The sequence below is a fragment of the Podarcis raffonei genome, chromosome 13 (genome assembly GCF_027172205.1).
Source record: "Podarcis raffonei isolate rPodRaf1 chromosome 13, rPodRaf1.pri, whole genome shotgun sequence".
Lineage (NCBI taxonomy): Eukaryota > Metazoa > Chordata > Lepidosauria > Squamata > Lacertidae > Podarcis > Podarcis raffonei.
In genome coordinates this window covers 27077702-27085430 of record NC_070614.1, presented here as the reverse complement: position 1 = coordinate 27085430, position 7729 = coordinate 27077702, and positions in this window count along the sequence as shown.

Sequence of the window (7729 nt, the reverse complement as noted above, 5' to 3'; positions counted from 1 at the left end):
CACCAGTGTGTGTGAGAGAGAGAGAGAGAGACACAGAGAGAGACAGAGAGAGCGCTTCTGTTGAAAGCCTTCCCTTCAGTCTGTCTGAGTGGGAGTCTTTAGCCAAGAGAGCTCTTCCCAAACCACAATAACCTGCTGAGGGGCTTCTCTCTGGCAACTCTTCATACACAGAGTAATGCGTTCAAAAGTCTCCATGTTCAGCAAGGTGCCTCAGACAGCAAAAAGACATCTCGGCCTGCCCTGGACATAGCCAGCATGAAAGCAGGCCTGAAGGACTGCCTCTCCCCATATAAACCATCCAGGACTGTGTGTTCATTATCTAAGACTCCTTTTTCATGGGTCTGCTCCATGTGAGGTCCAGAGGGTGGCAACATGAGAACAGGCCTTTTCTGCAGTGGCCCCCCGTTTCTGGAATGCTCTCCCCAGGGAGGTTCGCCTGGTGCCTTCATTATATACTTTTAGGAGCCAGGCAAAAATGCTCCTCTTCAACCAGGCCTCTGGCAGATTCTACAGCCTTTTAAATGTGTCTGTGGTAAGGGTGGTTGTTGTTTGGCCGTTTTGTTTTACTTACTTACTTGTTTTTAATCCTGTGTTTTATTCTGTCAACCGCCCTGAGATCTTTTGATGAAGGGCAGTTTATAAATCTAACAAATAAAATAAAATAAATGATGTACCTGGGCAGCTGGTATAGCCTAGATAGAGTCCTGAGGACCGGCCACAGAAGCTTGGAAGGGTACATTCTGTTTCCCTGCCCCAGGGCCTGAGGTTCTCTACCTTGGCTTCTCTGTGATAAAGGCCATCTGGTCTAGGGACCAATGCCATCTTTTCTGGCTGGTACCTTTCACAGTTGCATAACAGACTGGGATTCAATCAATGGGGCTTTCCCCATCGCTCTCCTAAAATAGCTACTACGCCTGTTGGGTTTCTGCCTGTGGTCCATACAGGAGACAACCCTGTTTTATGCATCTGGTGTAGACACCAGTCCACAAAAAATCGATGCCATAATAAAATCTGATAGCTTTTAAGGTGGCACAAGACGTTTCATTACTCTTTGCGTAACAAGCTGGGCATGAACCCAAGGCCTGGCTCTGCCATTAGTACAATGCGAAAAAGCTTACTCTTCTTAGCGTCAGTACCTGTTCTGCTCCAATTGGCGATCTGGCCCCCGGAGATTAAGTGGGTTAGTTTTGCATTCACCTGCTGAGAGCATCTGTGCTTTAATTAAGCCTCATGTAGATGCATTGCAGAGACGGATGAGGGCTCTCACCACAAGCAGCCTCTGTTATGGCGCAAGGCATGCCTTCTTAAATTACACTGCCACATTTGTGTAGACAGCAGAATCAAGGCTCTCTCTTCAACTGGCCTCATTACCATACACATAATATATGGGCCCAGCGCTTGTGCAGGGAACACCTGATGCTGTAACATTGTCAACAGTACGACCGGATGGGAGACCACTGGAGCTCCGCATAAATCCTTCTGAGCGTTACCAAACAAAGGTGGGATACAATAATAATAAACCATACATATATACATAAGGTCATGCTTCACTAATGGGGAGTCTTTTCCCCTATCCTGCTTCTAGGCATACATCCCTAAGTATTCACAGGTCTTCTGTTAGCAGAATCAAAGCTCTTGATTAGCTTGATTCGCGTGAGAGTCATTTTGGCAGTGTCAGTGGCTTGCCCGCCCCAATCACCAGCAACCCATGCTACACCACTGGCTGTCTTGCATGTTGTGTGTATGGTGATGCAAGGTCTGTGCTGTCTCTGCATTCAGAAGTCTATTGACTGTTTCTTTCTCTCTCTCTCGATGTGCCATGTGGGTGCCTTTGTGCCAGCACATAGTGGTGGACTGTGGCAGTGTTTTAAGGGGTGTGTGTCTCTGGTTTACCTGCTGCTTTGGGGTTTTGTGGCAGTGTTTCCCCCTCTTCCCTTCCTGGCTGGCCATGTGCTGGAAACAGTGGCCAAATCTGCCTGTATAACGGTGACCAGGTCCAAGAAATAAGGCGAGCACAGGATTACTCTGGACGTACCTGGCAAAAGTAGCACAAGAGAACCATTTGAAACTGCCCATATTTCTACAGAGTGATGGGGCAAGAGGCCAGGGCTGGCCCAAGACATTTCAGCTCCTGAGGCAAACCCCAATATGGGGAGCTGTGCTTCCCACCAGGGAAGAAGGAATGAGTGAAGACTGACACCGGGAACAAGCAGTGACAGAGTGGCAGTGGGGAGAGAAAAATGAAACAAGGACCTGCTGCCCCGGGGACCTTATCGCCTGAGACCATCACCTCACCTGGCCTCATGGGTGGGCAGGGGACATTCCATGGACATTCTGCTGGCTTCTGAGGATGCTTTACACAGGCATTCCCTTGATCTTTTGACCAGAATCTCCTCTTTTTTAATTACTGTAATGTGTGTGTGCGTGCGCACACATTTTAATTATGGATTAAACTATGGCTTTTAATGGGATTACTTCATTGTGTATTTTAATTATAGATGCTCGTATTTTAACGTCTATGGAATGGGTTTTTGAACTTTGCAAACTATCTTGATCTTATATAAACAAACAAACAACAACAATAAAAATAACCCAGGCATTCTGCGGAATTGTGGGGATTTAAAAAGGCGATGACTGGTGACGTGCAAATATAGAAAGGGCTTTCTATAAAGCACTAAGCCTTAAATCTGGAGCTGGTCCTGAACTGAACCTCACCCTCTGGTACCCCTCTGCAAAGATGGAAGAAGTTCATGCAAACATCCAGCTCAGAATTCTGTCCAGATCAGAGGCTTGCACACTTCCGCCAACCTGTAAAGCTTTCCAAATATCAAAGTATCACTTTACTTATTCCGGATTTCTCATTCTTTGCTGTACAAAGAATGCGGTACAATAAACCTTGACAGGTGCTGTAGAGTCAGCATTGTTAGAATCAGTACTACAGGCAGGTGTTTGGAGCGGGGGAGAACTTAAAGGCTGTTATGACAGGTGGCAAGACAAGGGAAATGTCCTTGTTGTTTGTCCCGACTGCTTTTGGATAAAAAGGGCCAATGCAATTCACAACAAACAATGCAATTCGGCAATTGCTCCATTTAACAAAGCAGCCAAGTTCTTTGTAGGGTTCAATGGCTAGCAGCTGTTGCATTCGGAGATCAGATGTGTATTTCCACTCCTTTGTGTATCCTGAATCCAAAGTTCACAAGGAAGGGAAGCGAGTCACCTCTACCCCCAATCCATCGCCCAGTTATTTGCTGGAGCTGCCGTCCTGCAAGGAGAAGGGAGTGTAGGGTCTGCAAAATCCTCCAGGGGTCAGCATGCTTCAAGCCGCAGCTGCCTGCTGTCCCACAAGAGCCATTCTCCTGTGTCACCCTGCCTTGGGTAGCCAAGGGTAACCTTCTCCCTTCCTCCATGCATGGCAGGCTGTGAGACCAAAGACGAATCAAGTAGGATGGGGCCCATCAAACTGACCAATGAACCAAGAGGAAAATCCAATATGGCAGAGAGAAGTGGGCAGAGGTGGTGGTAGAATGAGAACCGACTGAAGAGGCCTTTGGGCACCTGCTCCTCTTCTGAGTCCAGAAACTGTCCAGAACCGGCAGTTGAATCTTACTTCAATGTTGGCAATAGACCAGCGTCCTCAACTGCACCCAAGGACAGCAGGCTTGCTTTGTGGGTTCAAGCTGTGGCACGTGCCCCATATCTGCCTGCAGCACTGGGCAGCCATGAGTCCTACCTTACAGAGGACTGTTTGAAGGAGCTCCCCATTGGAAGGGCTGTCCGGTCTGAGGCTAGTTTAAAGAACCCTAAGAAGGAAGAGCACATCGGAGGCGCTAAAGCACACTCAGCAGGTCACCTGTTTGCAGCTAATGCTGGAGATGATCTGCGATGCCGCTTTATATTGTAATAGTTATGTCTACATTTGCATTTTCTTTTCCCTATAATTGTTATTAAATTTTCTGTTTTACATTTTAGGATATTCACTTAAACCACCTTAAAATAACAATGACGTCCCTTCTTCTCTTCCCATGGTTCATTTTGCATAACATAAATCCCTGCATATTTTACGTAAACTAAACCATTCGGTGTTCCATCACGTATTACATCCATCAAAACTTACACTGTTGAATTTATCTTAATGCTGCCCACATTTTCAAATGTACACAATTTCCTCGCATATATTCAATAAAAATTTGCCAATCTTCTTCTTGTTCTCATATTCTATATGATAGGTCTGCAAGCTGCACATATTCCATCACTTTAAGTTGTCATTCTTCTTTAGTTGGGACTTTGCCCATTTTCCATTTTGGGGTTAACAAAACACGGGCCACAGTAGTGTCGTACATAAATAACCTTTATGGACACCTGGGAATTTCCATCTGAATTACCCCCAACAAAAAGGATTGTGGGTTTTTTTAAGTACTTTTAAACGTTTTTTTTCCAGTTCATTATGAATTATTTCCCAATACTCTTTTACCCTTTTACAGGTCCATCACATGTGATAGAACATACCCTCCATCTCATTGCATCTCTACATTTCCATTTACACCTCTCATCTGCACAGCTGCCTCAAGCAAAAACACATTTAAGATGGACAGGGTTTGAGTCAAGGATGACTAGGAGGTAAACCTATTGTTATGATCCCAGAGGGCAGGTCTGGGACACGTGGACTGATCACAAAGACTGCCTCACCCACGTGGGGTCACAGCCACCCCCTTCCGAATAAATGTCTCAGATGAACCTGAAACAAGGAGGCTTTCATCTAAGAGGAGATGTTTTCCAGAAAGGCTTGTATTCCTAATGCTTCTCCTATGAGAAATTAACTGCAGCAATTTCAGCTCTGCCTGTATTGTGTTACCCAACTCCTTACCTGCCCCCTTGATTCTACTCCAGGAGAGCTCCTGCTGCTGTAATTGACCTAGGTAAGGTTTCAAGAGTTTGATCTGGAGCTCCAGGTCTGCAAGGGAAGGAATTTAATTCTCAGAGGGAGACGCTGACAGAATACTTTCGGTTCAGAGTTTTCCCTGATTAATTTAGAGTGGCCACTTACATGCATTGCCCGCCCCCCACAAAAAAAAGATAAAAGAGGACACAGGTTTGCATATGTGCATTTATATGCATTGATGTGAAATTAAAAATAATTCCTGCAATTTCAATTCTTGCAGGAACAAGTCCTGTTGGGAGGTGGTGGATAAGTTTAAAAGCTCAACCTCGTTTACCACAACTATAGAATTGTAGAGTTGATAGGGAGGGACTGTGAGGATCATCAAGCACAACCCTCTGCAATTCAGGAATCTTTCATCCAGCATGGAGTTCAAATCCACAACCCTGAGATAAAGAGTCCTTTGGTCTACAGGCTGAGATATCCCTCAGGACAATGCGTGCTATATATAAGTCATTTCATAGGTAATGAAATCCACACAAGAAGAGTAGTGAGATTCTTCTTGCCTATACCACTTCAGACTGCAGGTGGGGACTTCTGTGTCCTGACGCTCCTACATGTGCATATATCCTTGAAGTTAACAAAATCAATATACTGTTACAGATCTAGAGCTGGCGAATGTTGGTAAATTAGTAAAATGGTAGAATTCAGCTGATACTTGGGGTACTGAAGGGAAAATACAGGCTGCAGCAGTTCTCCTGGACTGTGCAAAAAACACAGAAATTCTAACTAACCTGGCCCGGCTAGTTGAGTGGTCAGTCTTGAACACATCAAAGACAGATCCTTAGGTCTGTGCAAAACAAGTGGTTGCCAAGGTGACTGTGGAGGGCGTGATGTCACACAAGAAAAATGCGTCCCTTTTAAAACAGAGAAGGGGAGGGGCCCCTTAGCAAAGGTTATTGGGAAGGGTGGGAAAGGAGGTGCCAGAACTGGAGGCAAGAGGCTGTGTCGGGCAGAACCGTAGTATTGGCAGGCTGAGGCAGAGGTGTGCAGAATGCCTTGGGCTCCAATGCTGCGTTGCTGTGCGAAAAGAGCTCCCTCTTGAGATATAACGCTGCAGACTCTCTTTCTCCACCTTGGCCCAGGTGTCTAGAGGTGCAAAATAAGCCCAGTCTCTGATAGCTTCCTTCCTGTCTTCTTTCTTGCACTCTGACTAGGGGCATGTCACTGCCTGTCAGCTTCTGCCTCCTTAGTCTCAGTGTCGCTCTTGTAGAATTCAGTTGGGAGGAGGATGGAGACAAAACCAGGATTAGTTGGCTCGGCCGGTCATTGGCTCTGGCGCCACCTACTGTTCGCCTCCCTGTCTTCGGCCCTACCAGTGCCAACCCATCACTACTAAACTCTGGAAACAGGGTGATCTCAGCAAGACTGTACCACTTGCCTAATCTGACCACATAAATCAGCTTAGTCCTATCATAGTTAAAGAGCGCTCCCTCATTTCAGAGCCTTGCACTGAGGGATAATGCTGTACAGCCACAGAGAGATGGAACATGGTAATTGAATTTATTTTATGCGTTTCTAAAAAAGCACGCTGCAAGCCTGTCATATTTCCATGCCCTTTGGCTGCACTAAGACACTAACCTATTTACTGGGCAGCTGCCCGAGATCTCGCCTCAATTAAGAAGAACAAAACTTGACACTTTTGAACAAAAGACTAAAGAGCAGGTCAGTTCTGCAAAAGGAGGGGCCTGTTTGTTGATGTCTTTGCCTGCAACGGCCTCCGGTCTCTTGTCAGCTGTGTTCACTTTTCTTGCTTATTTTCAAGGTCTACAAGAGCTTACGCTCCAGAAGAAAAGGGGTGTGTATGCATGTTGTATCACCGCTGAGAAAAATGGCTCCACATTTACAAAATGTTTTGAAATGGGAGGAAGACAAGGGAGCAGAAGAGAAGGGGGAAATGGGATACCACACCTGTTTTTGGCTCTGGGCCTACCTATCAGCAGCCGCCAATACCCCCTAAATACCACCAAGGCAGCTACCTTTGACAGAAAAAAAGAGTTTCCCCCCTGTCTGTTATATATAGTTAAGTCACTAGGTGGCACTGGACTTAGTTGTATTGAGGCGTACTCAAGGATTTCCTGTGTCTGAGTTTCCTGTGTCTATCTGTTCTGGATGAAGAGTCAAAATCTGGGGGTTTTCCCAGGCATACCATTTGTAGCGCTATAGTTGCTAGGTTTGCGGTTTTCTTCCAGATTTTTCTGTATGCTTCCACATGACATTGTTATCATTCCATCACTATTCCAGAATATTGCCTTCATCATCAAACTGTTTTTTCCTCTTTTGTAAAAAAATTCTGAACCTTTGTGTGGTTCTCTTCTCACAGTGTGTGGAATATGTTTTGCGCAATTTCCCATTTTTATGTCAGGTGGGGAGGCTTGCGGTTTGAGCAACTTACGTTTTACACCATTTCCTCAACTTTTTTTTTCAAATGCGGCCTGTTATTGCATTCTCCAAAATGGTGGATAGCTCCGACTCACCCAGTGAACTCAAGGGGTTCCTGCCAGCTATTTTTTCCTAATCTTCGACTGGAACAGAATTCTGGAATTCTCCCTGCTCAAAAAAGAGACCCAAGTGAAAAGGGCTGTCAGGAACCTGTGCACATGCTCATAACTTGGACATTTGCTAGTTGCTGGAACAAGGGGGCAGAAGGGATGTAACACACCCTGTCATTGGTATGTATGGAAGAAAGTTTAATCACCCTTTGAAAAACAGCAACAAGCAGCTGATGCGGTGCTCCACTACTATTTTGCTCCAAAAAAAATCAGAACAGAGAACTCCTCCTCTCTTTCCCGA